This window comes from Helianthus annuus, chromosome 8 (genome assembly GCF_002127325.2).
Source record: "Helianthus annuus cultivar XRQ/B chromosome 8, HanXRQr2.0-SUNRISE, whole genome shotgun sequence".
Lineage (NCBI taxonomy): Eukaryota > Viridiplantae > Streptophyta > Magnoliopsida > Asterales > Asteraceae > Helianthus > Helianthus annuus.
Window position 1 is genome coordinate 135,816,683 of NC_035440.2, and position 18,213 is coordinate 135,834,895.

The 18,213-nt window shown below is 37.2% G+C and overlaps 1 long non-coding RNA gene across 4 annotated transcripts; it reads left to right on the forward strand.

Annotated features, from left to right (window-relative positions):
- The first annotated feature begins 14,100 nt into the window (after positions 1 to 14,100).
- On the forward strand, positions 14,101 to 17,091 carry LOC110873831. Of its 4 annotated transcripts, none has more exons than XR_002555497.2 (4): positions 14,101 to 14,489; positions 14,594 to 14,892; positions 15,549 to 15,718; positions 16,666 to 17,091. It is a non-coding gene; the product is annotated as an uncharacterized LOC110873831 (long non-coding RNA). The 4 variants fall into 4 exon arrangements; XR_002555498.2 differs by having other exon boundaries at positions 16,669 to 17,091; XR_002555496.2 differs by having other exon boundaries at positions 15,549 to 15,705.
- Positions 17,092 to 18,213: the final 1,122 nt, after the last annotated feature.

The window sequence follows — 18,213 nt, forward strand, 5'->3', positions numbered from 1 at the left end:
CTGTTACACTTGTTGCACTTAGGGTAGTTTCCCCGGTAGCCACCCTGTTGCTGGGTGCCTTTGTTGTTGTCAGTTTTCCTTTGTTGAGCTGGGGCTTGAGTAGGGTTAGCATCCTTGCCCTGATTTCCATCCCACTTTCGTTTGCCATCACTAGAAGTTCCTTCCGCAGCACTGATCCTTTTGGGCAACCTGCCCTCTTCCACAGCCTGATCAGTGAGTTTGTGAGCAAGTCGAACGATCGGCTGAATGGTAGTGTGGTTGGCTGAAGTTACATGGCTTCGAATTTCCGGAGCTAGACCCTTGATGTACAGTTCGATTCTTCGATACATAGGTCGAGACATGTTTGGACAAAGAGCAGCATAGTCGTTGGACAGCTTGGTGTAGGTCTCAATCTCTGACCCAACCATCTTGAGTTCATAGTACTCATTTTCCAGCTTGTGGATGTCATCCCTGTGACAGTACTCTTCCTTGATCATATCCTTGAAATCTTCCCACGCAGTAGCGTTAGCAGTCTCCAAACCAAGCATCTGAATTTGCGCCTTCCACCATGAAAGTGCGCTTCCCTCTAGAGTACCAGTAGCAAACTTCACCCAATTAGCAGGGGGACATTCGCAGACAGCGAAGACAGCTTCGACCTTCTCGATCCAGTGCAGGAGACCTATGGCACCCTCAGTGCCACTGAATGGAAGAGGCTTGCAATCCATGAAGGTCTTGAAGGTACAGACACGTGGTTGCACAGGTGCAGGCTGACCTGTTGTGAGGAGTGAAGCGAAATAGGTTTAGAGGCGAAATGACGATGTGGCGGTAGGATCTAAACATCCCAAAACATCGAGTTTACCTATAGGGTGAGCTGCGAAAGCTGCAGCCACAGTGTTGAGCAGGTTAGTGAATTGAGCCTGAGTCATGTTGACGTTTCCTCGTCCGCGTCCACTCATTGTCTTCATAACCAGAAAACATAATATGAGTGTGTGATAGCGAGAATAAGATAGAAGAGAGAAGATGTATCTATCTAATCAGGCAAACTAGTATGTATAGCAAAGCAGAAGCATAAGACAATTAAGCAAGTAACTATGGGTCCGAGCTATGAGGTCAGATAAGTCGAGCCTTGCACTTGGAGTGTAGTGTCGTCACGAGTCACGGGTTATAGTCTGGTTTTTCTCAAAAAGATTTTTCCCCTTTTTAAAACCAAGTTCACTATAACCAATGGCTCTGATACCAATCTGTCACACCCCCAAAATCCACCTGCGGATGACACCCGCTTTGGGGGCGTGACTGACCAGGATCCAGCCACCAATTATACTGAATAATTAAATTGATAACGAAAGTAATACTTACTAACCATACGATTAGCAAGTGTTTAGTTTAGAGTTCAATGTCTTTAGTTCGGAGTAAAAAGTAGCGGAAGCATAATTAAACAGTTTTAAAACAATGTTCATAAGGTAAGCATGATAAATGCCCAACACACGGGCAGACGACCACTACACATCCCAAGCAGCTGCTCCCGTCACTGGCCACCTGCAAAGCATGCAGTAAAGGGGGTCAACAATAATGCTGAGTGAGTTCACTAGTTGTCCAGTTTTAATTACCAAAAACTTGTTTCACCAGTTAATTTACCCGTTTATACATGCCATGGGGAGCTACCCCAAAAGTTAGCGACTAAACTGTTTTTCCAATACCGAACACTAGGTAACCGTTTGCGTTTCCGCAGGATGCCCCGATGTCAATGTTCTATCATCATTGACGGATGCCTGAGTACATTAGTTCACGACCGATCCCATACCATGGCACGGTGTGAGGCTGGTAAGACCTAAATAGCGCTATCAACTAATAACCCGTTCGCCTGGCACCGGCGACTAATCGGTATTATGTAGTAGGGACTTGAGTGATAGAGTTGCGTTTAGTGCCGTTGGTTGCATTCCGTATAAACAGTAATTAACTAAAAAGGTTTCCCCAATACAAGGGAAGATAAAGTAAGTTTGTTCCCAATAGCTAGGGAAGGAATGTAGACGGTATCCCCTTTACAAGGGGATAGGGTTGTTTTAGTCTCGTGTCCCAAACCACCGGGACGCATGCTTTTAAGTTGTGAACTCACCTTGGGTTGCTCGGTACGATACGTTACTTGGTTAAGTATGTTGGTCACCACGTCCTAACATGGTTACCAAATATGGGTCAAGTCGGGTACAAGTAAACACATATCGAACACTTATGGCAATACACAAAGCAGTCACGTATAACATGCAATATACAAACAGTGGGGTATTGGGCCTAAACAGTAACAGTTACACAAGCAGTCCAGTTAATAGACAATCCAACAAGTACATTGGCCCAATAACAGCCCAGTCGAGACAGAGGTGACTCGCAACCAAGGTTGCGACTCGCAACCGAGGTCTCGGTTCGTCATGCTTTGGTTGCGACTCGCAATCAGAGATTCCGACTCGCAACCGGCGGTTCCGACAAAGCAGTTGTGGTTACGACTCGCAATCGGATCGATACGCGTTGATTACGACTCACAACCGGGAGATCTCGATAAGGCTTGCTGTGGTCTCGAGTAGCAACCAAAGGTTGCGACTCGCAACCGATGATTTCGTGCACATGAAGACCTTCTAGAACCTGTCATTTTGTACGAACCAATAGAAATGCATTTTCATGAAACCAATATGTGCTACCCACTAATATTGCATAAACATGTTTGTTTGTCTATCCCTTGTCTAAAATGGATCAAACACACCTATTTTTGAATATGCAAACCATCTTCAACTGTTCATCATGTAAACAAACAATATTCAAACCACATTCATCATTTAAGCACAAAACTATGAGATCAAAGAACACATTTTTAACACAATCAGTTTTGACATAATCGGCATTATTATTTTCGGTTCCTATCTAGCATGATTCATCACAAATCAAAACTCATGAGATCAAGCAAATCATGCACATCGCTTGGTCAAAATCATTCTAACAAGCACCTAGCATTAACCGAATAACAAAACCATTAAACACAAAACCGGATAATTTTCATTAAGACACAAAATCATCTTCAAGCAATCTCAAGCATTTTTATAGTAACTAACATAAACAATCAAGCACTACCAAGCATTCAAGAGTTATTCAAAATCAACAAAGCCACAAAACTAACCGGTTGATGAAGGGTGTGAGGGGTGGTCTTCCTAGTGCGATGTTGAGTTTGATCCGAGAACTTGATGTCTCCGATTCGGTTCCGAGAAGAAGGAGATGAGAGGAGATGATCTTGGTTTGCTAGGGTTTAGTGAGAGGAGATGAGAGGAGAGTATGAGAGTGTAGTGAGATTTGTAAAAATGGTTAAGGGAGGGGTGGGTTGGTTTATATAAGGTTCCGAGTTGGGCTTGGGGTGTTCCGGGTTGGGTTCTCGGTCACAAGGCCTTAACCGGCCCAAGCCAAACAGCCGGCCCCTTTTGGTTGTTCACGGTTCACTCGAGACCGGGTGGTCTCGAGTCGGGTTTGCGGGTCTCGGCTCATATATATATATATATTACACACTCAAGCCTATATATGTATATACATATCATACATACACACCATGCAAGGATCACATAGAACATCAAATAATACACAACTTTTTCATTTAATAGTATACGTACACACATGTTACATCGAAAGATTATCCGGGAAATTCCGAAGTGTCACACTGTTCTCCTCTTTTTCTTCTTTCTGTGCTTCTTCTATCTTCTGCTCTTTTTCAGCTTTCTGATCTTCCTCAGCAGCAATCTTCACAACAGTCTTTACTTCTTCAATCATCTTCTTCAATTCTTCTTCTTTTCTCTTCTTCATTTCTACCACCTTCGGTAGACTTGCTTCACAAACCTCTCTTATCTTCTTCTCCAAATCAGGCAGATATGCTTATCAGATAACCTTCGTGTGTTGAAAGTAGCATGCCTTGGAAGCAAATTTGTTATAGCTTCGAAATCCACTTTTGATGGGTCAGCAACTGGATTACCCCGTGGATCCATGTAACATTCCAATTCTTCATTCCATCGTTTGGCTCTCTGGGCTTCTTTGAATGGTTCATTTAATTTTCCAATTTCCCATCTTGCATAGTCTGCTTTCCACCATCTATCAGGATCAGCATCAGCCACAAATGCATATCCAACTGCAACTTCTTCAGGGCAAACCTGACTCCAGTCGTAACCTTCATCGTCATATATAACTGCAAGAGCCCTTGATTTTTCTTCAGGCTGTTTCGATCTTGGAGGCTCAGACTTGTTCTGATGGTAGATTGCTTTCTTGTAATAGTCTTCGTTGAACGGATTTTCAGAATCATCAGCATACGCATTTTTGCACTCGCGCTTGAAGTGACCTTTTTGTTTACATTTAAAACATGTCACCTTAGATTTGTCAAATCCCAGTTTGGTAGATGGTCCACCAATTGACTTCCTCCCCATGATCTCCATGAACCGCTGTGCTCGACGAACCGCACTGGCCTTGCACCATCTTATATCCATTAGTTCCATCTCCTTGGGGTCTAATTGATCATAATCTTCTTTCGTCAAGTTGGTGTTGCCAATCTTCCCTGCAACGAGGCTTTCATACGATTCAAGAACAGATGCCAAGAAAACCATCTGTTATTTTGCCGACTCTTCGCTGAAATTCTGCCCATTCTTCAAATCTACTGCGATATTACACTGGAATAAATTCTTTGAAGCAGATTGTTCAGAAGTTGTTGAAGAAGATCCACTGTGAAGACTTTCATTGTTTACTGATCTTGAACTTTCTGCAGAAAATGTTGTTTTTGGAGATCCAGCCTGTGGTGCATTTCCTCGGTAGTAAAGCTCTACATTCTGCTGATAAGCTGGATTGTTAACTTTAGATCTTTTTATCTCCAACTCATGGCTTTCAAGCCTTTCAATCAGCAAATCCACTTTTAAATCTTCAGGCTTGATTGTATTTTTCAACATTAGAGCAAAATATTGCCACTCTTGATCATTTGGCAATGAATCAAACAATTTATCCACCAGCTCCTCTTCAGAATATGTGATTTCATGTCTGGCCAGCTCCATTTTTAGATGTCCAAATCTCTCGATCATTTTACTAACAGATTCATTTTTCATGCAACTAAAAAGATCAAACTCTTTACGCAACAATTTCTTTTTGTTTTTAACAATTTCATTACTTCGTAAACACTTTCTTTCTAACGCTTCCCACAATCTCTTTGAAGTTTTCTCTTGTTCAAGTAACGAAATAATATCCTCTCTTACTGACTGTTTGATTAATGTGATCATTTTATATTCAGCCACAACATTTTTTATATCTATGTCTGTGATATCTTTCGCATCTATTAACTCTCCTCCCTCTTTTACTGGTTCAATATATCCATTTTTCAATTTTAACCAGCTTTCAGGAGCGAAAGCTTTTACCCAACCCTCAAATCTGTTTTTCCACCAATTATAATCTTCAACTTTCATTAGCTTTGGTGGTTTCTGTTGGCTTCCATACATGTTCTCAAACTTCAAGTTCTCCGAAATCTCTCTTGAATATTCTCTCATCTCAGATCTTCTATCTGACGATTCAGAAGTGAACGCATTGTAGAATGTGTTGTAGAACTCTTCACCGTTGCTTGACATCTTCAATCACCTGAGAACAAAACAAACAGACTCAATCAGTTTAAACTATATCCAACAATCTGAAATAGACCAACACTCAATTGTCGTGAAATGATCTTGACGCGAAAAAGTTCACTTTTGAGCGAAATCAAGAAATGACACTATGAGCGAAATAGCACTATGAGCGAAATTAAGTTTCTTTGTGACACAAAAGTGAAATCATGCTAACATATGAGCGAAATCACATGTGTCTGTATAAGCGAAATCACCCTAGAACCTTATGAGCGAAATCCCTAAGACCTAATCAGCGAAATCCCTTCAATGTATGCACACATGAGCGAAATTAGATGGTCTTTGGAGCGAAATCCCATGAAATAATGTCCACTGGAGCGAAATCATGTGGATCTAAAAGCGAAATCACACATTGTCCGAATAAGCGAAATCAACTCGGAAAGCATTTTGGTCCATTTTTAGGTCGAATTTTGATATGAAACTTTCAAGGGTTTATCTATGTCCAATTATCTATAATCTGTGGAATTTTGAGCGAATTTTGACCGATAAATCTCTCTGAAATGATAAAAGAAGGTGTAGAAGACAGAAATTTGATGCAATTGAGCTAAACTCTTCCTCCTGAGCTCTGATACCACTTGTAGGATCGTTGTTGAACCCGAATGAGTCAATCAGAAGAGTTGTGAATCCGATTCAAAGGCGGAATCAATGAAACGGACGCTCAAACTAATTATAATGTCTCTTGTTATTGATTTAACAGTGATTACAACCTGAGAACAATTCGGCAGCACTTCGTTACAATTTCCGAATCCGTACCAAATGAATGAAACAGTGCACCTTATATAGTTGAGCAGGTTTCGCTTATATGAACAAGTCCATATGAGCGAAATCTGATACTTATGATTTCGCTTATATGGTCATGTCCATATGAGCGAAATTACCAGCTTACTTTCTAACAAATGAATCTCGAACCTCGTGCACTAGTTATTCTAACCTATCCTGTTCTATTACATGATACAAGACGAAGTCAATAGACGTAATGTACTAACACTTCTATATTCAGTCTTACAGGTGATTATACACTAATGATATATGTAAACGGGTAAATGCGAGACCATGAGAGCTCAGGTTAGAACTTCCGTTCAGACAAAGAGATGATGGCTCGTCTTTAGGTGTGTCCTGTTTGGGGATCTTTTCTTCAACAGCACATGATTAGCATTTTTCAATGTTTCATCATTTCTTATGCTGAGGGTGAGCTTTATGATTAAAGCTATGCAAAGTATTATACGAGGACTAGGCTATTGCTTCTGCATAATCAGAAGTCCAGGTATAATACCCCAGATATCATCACGCACAAAGACCTAGTATGTCAGAAATAGAAAATCTTTCAAACAAGATTTCGGGGGTTACCCATATATTCGAGAGATGTTCCCCACGAGATAAGTAAGTTTGATTTTTAAGTTTATATCTCGAAAAAAAATCTACTGAATGTATAAAAACCTACTGGCACATCGATAGTGAGATCGTTTATCACATTTGACTTTCCAAATCTTTAGCGTGCTGTGATAGTCTACTGATGTACTATCATTTCCTCTTTTTCACAACAAAACTCGTTTTTCATTTTACCATGTTTTTGGCTTTTTCAAATTATCTAATGTTTTTGGATTTTTTGAAATTTCTTACTCCCCCTAAAATTCAAAACCATTTAAAGAAAATTTGACAAACCGATGCGAATTGATTCAATTTGCTATCCACTTGACGTAAACAATCAGAACTCCCCCTGACAACAAACTATTTTCCCATAATATTTCAAAACACTTAAGTTTGTTTTAATCAAAATGGTTTTTCCGGAAAATTAGTTTTGTTGAAATTCACCAACCACATGTAGGTTAGGGGATAAACTCATCACTTTGTTTTTTCAATTATTTGAATGAAAGTGAAATCAAGTTCAAATTAATGACCTTGATTTACCACTTGTAGGTGAAAATCTCTTTTTCAACCACTTGTAGAAACCAACACTCGTAGGTTCACTAACCAACCTTACCACTTGCAAAATGAAATGTAACAATTTCAAGATAACTACCAAATGTAAGTCGAAATATCACAGATGTGAATTTCTCAAGAAAGATGCCGATTTCTGCTCCACGATTACCAACTTGGGAGCTCCGGCAAGTCAGGATTTTACATATGAAAAACAGACATCCAAGCCTGACCAAACTTGGATGTGACCTTCTCATCTTCACTTGGGGTCTTAGTGTTCCTTTTTTCTTCATAAAAATCTTTTACCCCTTTGGCCTTACCCTCGATCATTTTCCCCAAAATCTTTTTAACTTTCCCATTAAATGCTTTCTCAACATCAAATTCTTTCTTTTCAGAATAGAATTGATTTGAAATCTCAATTTTTCCAACCTTTTATTTAAAATTTTCAGCTCCTAATGGTGGAAAGTTCACATCATCCATTGGCGGAACTGAGTTTTCTTCTTTTGCTTCAACTTGTGGCTCCTCTGACTTTGACGAGTCAGATTCATTGCCAGATTTCACATCAGATTTCTTAACAACCCATGTTTGTTTGTTAAGATTTACTCTTCTTTTGTAAAATCTTTTCGAACATTCACCAGTTTCATATGTTGAGTTTTTGAAAACTTTGAACTTTTCATTTGGTGGTTCGGTTTTATCAACAACTTTTTCTTTGAGTTTAGAAACATCTTCCTGTTTGGTTTTGGTTGCCATTAGACGATTCCAGGCAATGTGACCAACTTCTTGACAACGATAACAGGTCTTGTCTCCCTTTTCTGATTAGCTCCATTCTTTGCAAACTTTTGCTTTTCTGCAAGAAATTTCTTGTTTGATTGCTTCCAGAATAAGCTCTTTGCTTCTTCCTCATAACTTGTCTCTGAAACAAATTTTGTTTTTGGTTTAAAATTTTTCATATTTTTATGATTTTCTGCATCAAAACCTAAACCTTTCTTTTTGAAATTACTGTTATGGTTTGGTTTCTTTTGACAATCAGAACCAAAACTGTAACCTTTTTTCTTATTCAATTTTTGTTGAACTCTTGAAGTGTATTTTTTAGGTTTTCAATAAGATTTTCATCTTTTATTTCAGAAATATTAATTTCTGTTAATTTGAAAACCTTTTTAATCTTTTCAATTTGAACACTTCTTATTGGAAATTCTTCATCAGAATATAATTTGTCTGAATCATTCAAAGTATATGCCACTTTGATTGGTTCGTCATTCAAATTAGATTTTGATAACAAGAATTCTTTATTGTAAACCCGTTTGACCGATGATTTTGGACTGTTGACCGATGAACTCGAACGCTCTGATTCGAACTTTGACTCTGACTCCTCATCTTTATCCAACACTTGATCGACCACCTTTTTTATTAATTCAGACTCATAATCAGTGTCAGATGATGTGAACGTGATGTCAATATTTTCTGGTAAATCATCAGTTGTTTCGGACTTTAACTTTATTGTTTCGGACTTTAACTTTATATTGACTGCCTTTTTGACTTGGTCCACATTTGGTTTTCTGGGAGAATAACCTTCCCAGATCGGAGGCGGACACTTGTTATAACTGACACTTTGTTTCTTACCAGTATCCTTTTCTTCGGTCTTATATTCAAAAGCTTCAAAACCTGCAACAGTTGGATAAATTCTATCAATCAAATAATCAGAACTAGAATAACTTTGTAGTAACCGTCTGATTCTTTCATTCTCTATCTTTTCAGTCTCCAACTCTTGCTTCAGCTTTGCACATTCCTCAATGTAGTAATTGATAGCCTTTTGCTTAGACATCATCACCGCATTCATCATGACTAAAGCATCTTCTCTTTCAGAGTTTGTCTTTTACAGACTGTTTACTATTCTGTTAAAAAAATCGTATGAGTCTTTCACAAAATTGACATCGAACAACAACTTTTCTTTCATCTTGTCAAGCTCACTCAACTACTCATCTTTCTCTTCACAAAGTTTGCAAGATTCTAAGCATTTTAAACAAGGTTTTGTGATCTCAACAACTTTTTCAACTTCAACCATCTTTTCAATTCCAACTACCTTCTCCACTTCAATAACCTTCTCCGCTTCCACCGTCTCTTCAACAACTTTAATTCCTTCATTCTGTTCAATCTTCTCTTCTTGAGCATCCTTATTGTATTTTGTCTTTTTTTTGATCTTTAGCTGCTCGTTTCTCCTTCAACTTCTCCATTCTATCTGCAAAATAAAATTTAAAACTTTCAGGAGATAATTGAGATTTACCAATGTTTATATGCATTTCTTCTTCATCATCACTGTTGTCAGCTGATGAATCATCAAAAACTGTTGTTTTTTCTGAACTTTCTTCTGAAGACACAGACTCTTCATCTTGTCTTTTCTCAACATTAGCAAACATGCCCATCCATTCTTTCATCAAATCCGGTTCTTGAACTATCTGTGCAATGAATGCTCCTAACTTTGAATTAGGTGGAACATATTTGTCCCAACTAAAACCTTCTGCCACTTTCTCATCATCTTGATCTATTATACCATAATAAGCTTTCTTATTTGACTCTTCAATTGCCTTTTTCTTTCCATCTTCAATAACATTTGACGATGATGGTTGTTGAGCAACTTGTTGATATATAGCTTTCCGATAATAATCATTATTCCCGAACGGATTTTTAGCTCCACTTGCTTCTCGATTGGTACATTCCCTCTTGAAATGTCCTTTTTCCCTGCATCGAAAACAAGTAACTTTAGATTTATCAAAACCCAAAGTAGAAACATTTGCATCACGAAAGTCATCTCTTCCTGTTATTATCTTAAATTTCTTAGCTCTTCTCAACACACTTGCTAAACACCACTTAATATCCATAAGCTCCATCTCCTCAGCATAAATCTGATCGTAATCCTCTTTTGTCAACATAGGATTCCCGATCCTTCCAGCAACCAAACCTTCATACGATTCTAATACTGTGGCAAGTAAAGCCATATGACTTTTAGCAACCACTTCAGAGAAACTTTGACCATTCTGAAAGTTGCAATGCGATGTTGCATTGCATCACATAACCATTTCCGTTGTTTAATCCCTGAGACTGATAACTTGAAGTTGACACCTTCGGATTAACACTTGAATATGGAGAAAAACCACTGCTACTCTTTGGGCTTTGGTTAACTGATCCCGATGAGTTTTCTACACTAAAAGTTGTTTGGACTTTCGGACTTGCTTCAACATTCTGAACACCTCCTTTGAAGTACATCTTGATATCCTGTTGACCACTAGGATTATTCATTCTCGCGATCTTTTGTTGTTCAAGATCTTGTCCTTCAATCTTTTCGATAAACTGGGAAATTGTCAACTTATCATATTCTCCAGTATTCTTTAAGATCATCAGATATGTACCCCATTCTTTCTGAGGTAGAGCATCAGCTAATTTGTCAACCCATTCTTCACGATCTTTGTTAATATCTAACAATGACATTGATCGCACTAAATGACAATATCTTTCAATCAGCATCTTTGTTGTTTCACTCGGTAAGCGTGTAAACAAGTCAAATTCTTCCTTTAATAATGATTTCTTGCTCCTAATCATCTTCTCACTTCCCTCAAATTTAATTCGAAGTGCTTCCCAAATTGAACGTGAAGTATTATCATGTTGAAGTAATATGAAGATGTCTTCTTTCACAGCTTGCTGTAACAGACTAATCATCATCTTTTCTGCTTTGTACATGTCTCGTTCTTTGTCCGACAGTTCAGAAATCGTTTTGTTTACTCCCACATTTGTACGAGGTTTAACATACTTCTTCTCGATACACTCCCAAGATCTCAAATGATTTGCTTGAACCCAATTTTCAAATCGATCTTTGCAACCATAGTATTCTTCAATACCCATCAGCTTCGGGGGTTTTTGCAAAGTTCCTGTTTCATTTTCCATGTTCAAATTCTAAGTAATGGTATCCGGAGTAGTCGGAGCAGTAGCAAATGCGTTATAAAATTCCTCTTCCATTATTTGATTTTAAAAATTTCACAATCACAACCTGAAAAACAAATCTCAAACGAAATGATAAGTTCAAACAAAATAACCTTCTTCACACGAAATGACCTTTTCAAACAAAATAGATCCTTTGGTACGAAATGAATAATTTTGTACGAAATGAATCCTTTTGGTGCGAAATGAGTGATTTCGCACGGAATGACTGACACGAAATGGTGATTCCGTGCGAAATGTACAAATTTTCACACGAAATGAGCTGTTTCGTGCGAAATAGAACAAATACTTGTCCATTCGTACGAAATGACACCAATTTTCAAGCGAAATAGACCACCAAAGGTGATTTCGTGCGAAATGAAAGGTCTATTCCACGCGAAATGCTGCTGATGTCATCTTTTCGATTAGAATTTTGTCAAATTAATCAGTTTTTAGTTCGAATTTAGATCCAATTCTCTCAAGGCTTTAATAAAACAATGTTTCGCTTATAATGTGTGAGATTCAAACCATTTTAACCGTCAAATTTTGTTTAATTTTGAAAACAAGGTGTAGAAGTCAGAATTTTGAAGGAATCAAGCTGAATTCGGTAAGAACTCTTCCTCCTGAGCTCTGATACCACTTGTAGGATCGTTGTTGGACCTTAATGAGTCGATCAGAAGAGTTTTTGCTCAATACGAGAGGCGGAAACAAACGTATTGAGTTGATTCAGCTAGATATTCACTTTAAATGTCTTTCTGATTGATATAACAGCAAATTACAGCGAGTAGACACTTCGGCAGCAGTTCGACACTGAGACCGGAAAGTTACAAATGACAAGGCAAGACACATATTTATAGGCTGGGGTATTCCGCACGAAATCATTCAAACGAAATGGCCAAGCTCATTTCGTAGTGCGAAATAGCTTAACTGTTTCATGCGAAATAGCTTAACTATTTCATGCGAAATAAACCTTTTAACATGTTTTCTCGTTTTACGTGCCCTGATCTATCTATATACATAGAAGACTCGATACAAGACGAAGTCGACAGACATATGCACTAACATTCACACTTATGGAAACTTTTTTTTTGTTCAATAAAGTCTTTTATTTAATTTTAAACCCTTAAATAAATTTTCTACTTTAAATAAATTTTCTCCTTATTAGTTAACTTTCTCTACTTTAAATAAATTTTCTTCTTATTAGTTAACTTTATTTATATACATGTTTAGTCCCTATACTTTAACTTTGGTAATATACATGTTTAGTCCCTCTAATTTTATTAGTTTTTAGTGTTTCGCCTTTTAGTTTTTGTTCTTGCTAATGTGACGAACCAACCTGAATCACAGCGCAACGTGCGGGGTAAATTACTAGTTAACTATAAATGTTAGACCTGGCAAACGGGTCGGGTTGGGTCGGGTCGGGTCATGGGTCATGGGTCAAAACGGGTTCGGGTCAAAACGGGTCAATTAGAAAAGGGGTTGTTTTGGTTTGGGTCAAAACGGTTTCGGGTCAGAACGGGTTTCGGGTTGGAACGGGTTTCGGGTCGGGTTGGTTAAATATGTTTTTTAAAGAGATTGTACATCAAGGGCAATTTTGTTCGGTTCGAAACGGTACTGGTCGAAACGGTACGGGTCGAAACAGTACGTGTCAAAACGGTACGCGTCAAAACGGTATGCGTCGAAACGGTTCGTCTCGAAACGGTACGGTCAAAACGGTTCGATTCACAACGGTACTAGTCGAAACAGTACGGGTCGAAACGATACGCGTCGAAACGGTTCGATTCGAAACGGTACGGTCAGAACGGTTCAATTCACAACGGTACTGGTCGAAACAGTACGGGTCGAAACGATACGCGTCGAAATGGTTCGCATCAAAACGATTGAACTTCAAACCATCTTTACCGTTAAGTCTTCCTATTAAATAACATAATCTATATATCTATATATCTATCTATATCTATATATCTATATCTATATAGTGGAGAGTTCAAATGAGAAGAAATTTTTTGTAAGAAGAAAAAAGAACAAATTTCAACCAATAAGAATGCTTTATTTTACTTCATTTAATACAAGTATTTAATGTTACTATAAGGGTACATTGGTAAATATACATAGGTCATTAATTTGTAGTCTTCTTATTTAATAGCTAATACATTAAATTTTTTATAACTTATCTACAAAATATATATTTTTTCAAAAAAATTAAATAAAATAATTTAAAGTGTAGGATAAATTAGAAGTTGTGTAGGATAAATTACGAGTTGTGTCAGATAAATTTCAACGTGTAGGATAAATTTTGAAATATGTAGGACAACTTCTTGATGTGTGTAGGTAAAAAAAGTTAATGTGAATGATAATAGTCTTTATGACTAATTAATTAGTCAAAAATGATAATAAATGAGATAAGTGAAAAACTATTTAATATTTTACAAAATTACCCTTTGTTCTTTTTCTTCTCAATTAAATTTTCTTCTCAAATGAATCTTCCCCTATCTATATATCTGTATATCTATATCTATGTATACCTATATAATACATTTCCATTGGACAAAAATATAATTCCCAACTCAATTTTTAAGACGGCAGACTAAGAGTCATGCCTTGTTCGCTAATATTTCGTCTTTTCCTTCCAGTTTTGCCCTCCAATTCAGTGTGTGTCGCCTAGATGATTCTTGCACAACGAAATCTTCAACCCAACAGTCTAAATTTAAGACAGCCAATTGATAATTGAAGAAACAGTGGGAGGAATAATCAATTAGGTTTGATGAATGAAACTGAAAGAATCAATACATTCTCAATTGATGATGCTATTGCCCAGGCCAGCAAACTTTTCACTTCCCTCTTTTTCACCATAAATATCTTTTCAAAGAAAAAAAAGTTAGGGTTCAAAGAAGCCCTATCACCGTCGATTGCCTGTTGACTGACTCGATCGCTGGTTGGTTAGAGTTTTATGTAAGTGGATGTTGTTTTTCTTTGTTTTCTTAATCTTTGATTACCATTAGCGATTGTGCAGATTCATCTTTAATTTGTAGGTTTTTGTTGACTTTTCTTTGTAGTTGGTTGATTTCCATGCTATTGGAGTGGGGTTCCTTTGGGTTGCTTGTGTTTTGGTAAGGATTGTTCTGCTTTCTATGCATTTCTTTTATGGATTTGAGTTTCACCCTTCTGAAAAAGCTGTACTGAATTACTATAATAGTGAATCTTAGAAAATCATTGGACTTTATATACTTTGAACACCTTTAGCAACAGGCTCTATTATCAGTATGGCTGAGCTGGTACTTAGGGGGCACCAAGTCGTCTACTTCCCACTTGAGTTCATACTTAACCATGGGCTGCTTGTTACCTAACAACTGAGGTATCATCATCCTTACTAACTTTTCTTTCTTAGTTTTGACAAATATACATCCACCGGCATGGATATCTTTATTACTTTTGAATTATAGTTCTTCGAGTAGTAATCTGTTTACTTTTGAGGCTGAGTTGGATTCTTTTATGACTTGATAAATTATTTGAGTATTAGTATAACATCTAAAATACCCTGCATTCTGAATTTACAAAATGAGGAATTATGTGGATAGAAACCAATGCTTTCAACAGGGTAACATTTGGATCGACACTTTTACCAAAAGAGGAAAACCAAATTTATTATCAACATTCCATAAAATAAGATTTGTCATTGTTTGTAAGGGTGGGTGTTTTGACCCGTTTGCTTATAAATGGTAGAAAATATAACTAAACGGGTTGACACTTTTAGTGGTGGCCATTTTGACCCATTTGCTTAAACGCGTTATAGTATAAATAGGTTGAAAGGCGCCCATAGTTTACTTTTAGTGCATTCATTCTCTTATATCGTTTTTATTCAAATAGTTTAGCTTACCCTTGTATTTGTAATACACTTAACTCATTAATCATCTTTATCATAAAAACTTGGACATAAAAGTGTCTGTGTGGTCAACCCAATCCCACCATTTCAGCCTAAACCCAGTTTGACCTGAACATAATGGTATACAGGGTTGTAACACGCGAGGTAACCATCAAAGGGTCACTACACTGCTGAAATTTTGCATCCTAGAGGAAAATGGTTGTGTTTTGAAGATGCATCAGTAGACTCTATTTCTACCAACAAAGTCCTTGATGATCAAGCTTATGTTCTCTCCTGCGAGCAACGGTAAAATTTACGGGTACCCTTCCACCATTTTAGCTCAAGTTTTTTGCTTTACAAGTTTGTCTTCATATAGGCGTGTATTCAAGCCATCTGCTTGTTAACTGGTCTTAGATGGTCGAACAGAAGTTTCTTAACTAATTGGTCAAATGAGTGGAAGACGTTAGTGAAAATTATATTTTGAAATTAACTTTGAACTTTTTTTTCTTGATAACAATCATTAGGGGACATTTGGATTACTTTTTATTTTCAATTTTGGCTCCATATTCATTTATATAGCTGGATGTTTTTATTTATTTATATTGTAACATTCATGAGTGAGCGATATATATAATTGTTTATTTCATATCTATTTATTATGTAAATATATTTCAGGTTTGTTTGAATCTAAGTTTTTAATGGTTTATTCTTGTTTTTAAGTTCGTGTTATCTTGCTTGTGTAAATGGTTTGGTTTTAACAGTTTTTATGTAAAACTGGTAGAAGCTGTTTTTGACAGTTGTAAACTTAAATAAACCTAAGCCATTATAAATAAACCAAACCAAACCAGCGCCGCCTTTGACAACATATATACAACTTTTTTGTGTCTAAACATTACGTAAATGATCCTAGAAACCTATATAATATATAAAAAAATTATATAATCCCCTTGCGCCTCGCGTATGAAAAGCCCACTACTTTTGCGCTCTGCGCTTTGCGCCTCGGTTTTAGACATCGTTGCTTTTGTGCGCTTCGCGCTTTTTAAAACCAAGCATACGTTTTAACTAAAACGTGGCAAAACTGGCGGGATGGGTCGGGTCGGAGGCAGTGACGTGTCTGAACAAGTTCGGGACAAAACAAATTGTATTAGAAAAATATCATTTTTATTCGGATCTGATTGAGTATTCACAGAAAAACGGGTATGATTTTAGTTATAATAATAACTTTAGTTACTTCATACTAAATTCATTTTGTTGTTTTGGTTGTAGTAGGCAAGGACATCAGGGATGTTATGGAGTATTCAAGATCATATCTCCACTTTGGTAAGATATTTAACAGCCGGATCTAATGGGGGGTAAAAGCCCAAAGCTTGTGGGATAAACTACCTACCGAGAGCCCTAAAAATCAACCAAGAGGTACTTTCCAAGGGAGTGAGATTCTACGGCCATATATGATCTACAAATATTGCCTTTCTATGTATCTCACACTTTTTTTTTTTTTTTTTAAATTGGAACATCATTTCATCTATCTATATTGGTGGCAATTTCGAACTATCCGATAACTTTTACTAATCTGTTTGTCATCCCGCAGCATCGCGAGGCTTTTAAATGATATGATGATGTTGATAATTTTGATCTGGATTGGAAAATGTATGAAGAGTATTATTGTGGAGTTGAATTTTAGTTAAGCTAAAAGTTTTATAATTAATATTTCAAAAGTTATATTCTTTTAATAACAACCCAATTTCCAGTAAAACTTCATATGTTTGAGTGCCCTACATTGGTGGGAAACCCTTTATCTGTTTGTCTTTTTGATGGCCTTTTTCCTTGCAAATTTGGGTCTATTTTGAGTCTTGTGTGATATGGGTTGGGTTCATGGAGTTTGGATGTGGGAGGTACAGGGATAGACATCAAGGTAGCAGAATGTAAAGGTGAGGGTAGTGTGCAGTTTTAAAGTCCTGCCTGGTGAAGCTTGGAGATGGGTTAGTGATAGAACCATAATAGCATGGCATGATAGGGCAGAAGTCTGGATGGATGGAGTCCTAGAATGTTGCACATCAACACAAATGTTATTGAATGGTTGGAGACGTTGTCAAGGCATCAAGTAAGAGTTGCATCAACACAAAGGTTATATATAATTTTTTATCGCTTTAAGGTTTGAATTATTTTCCGTCCTCCTATCTCGACCCCGCCGCAACGCGCGGGTTTGCCACTAGTACCAAATGGTAGCTGATTTTAATTCATGTATTGTACCCGCACTCTGATTTCTCGTGTTGTATTCCAATGTTTTAAAGCTTGCTATTAGAATCGTTTACAAAGCTAAAGTATCTTGATCTCGTTACAGCAGTACACATGACCCAGCTACTAACAAAAAAACTGAAAAAATCGAACGAAAAGTGTGACCAAAACGTAACAAAAAACCCGAAACTGAACCGAAACGAAACAAAAAAACTGAAAAAATCAAAGGAAAAAACCAACTAAAACGAAACAAAAAACGAAAACTGAACCGAAAAGAAACAAAAACTGAAAAAATCAAAGGAAAAAAACAACTAAAACAAAACAAAAAACCGAAAACTGAACCGAATCGAAACCGGCCAAAACGAAACAAAAACTGAAAAAATCGAAAACGAACCGAAAAAGCGACCAAAACGAAACAAAAAATCTCAACCGAAATCGAAAATAACCCACCCAAACAAAACAAAAAACAAACCGAACTGAAACCCGTCTCGTGCTAAAGTCCGTCCCGACTCAAAATTCGTCCCGTGGGAAAATTCATGTCGGCCTGAAACCCGTCCCATGTGGAAACCCGTGCCGACC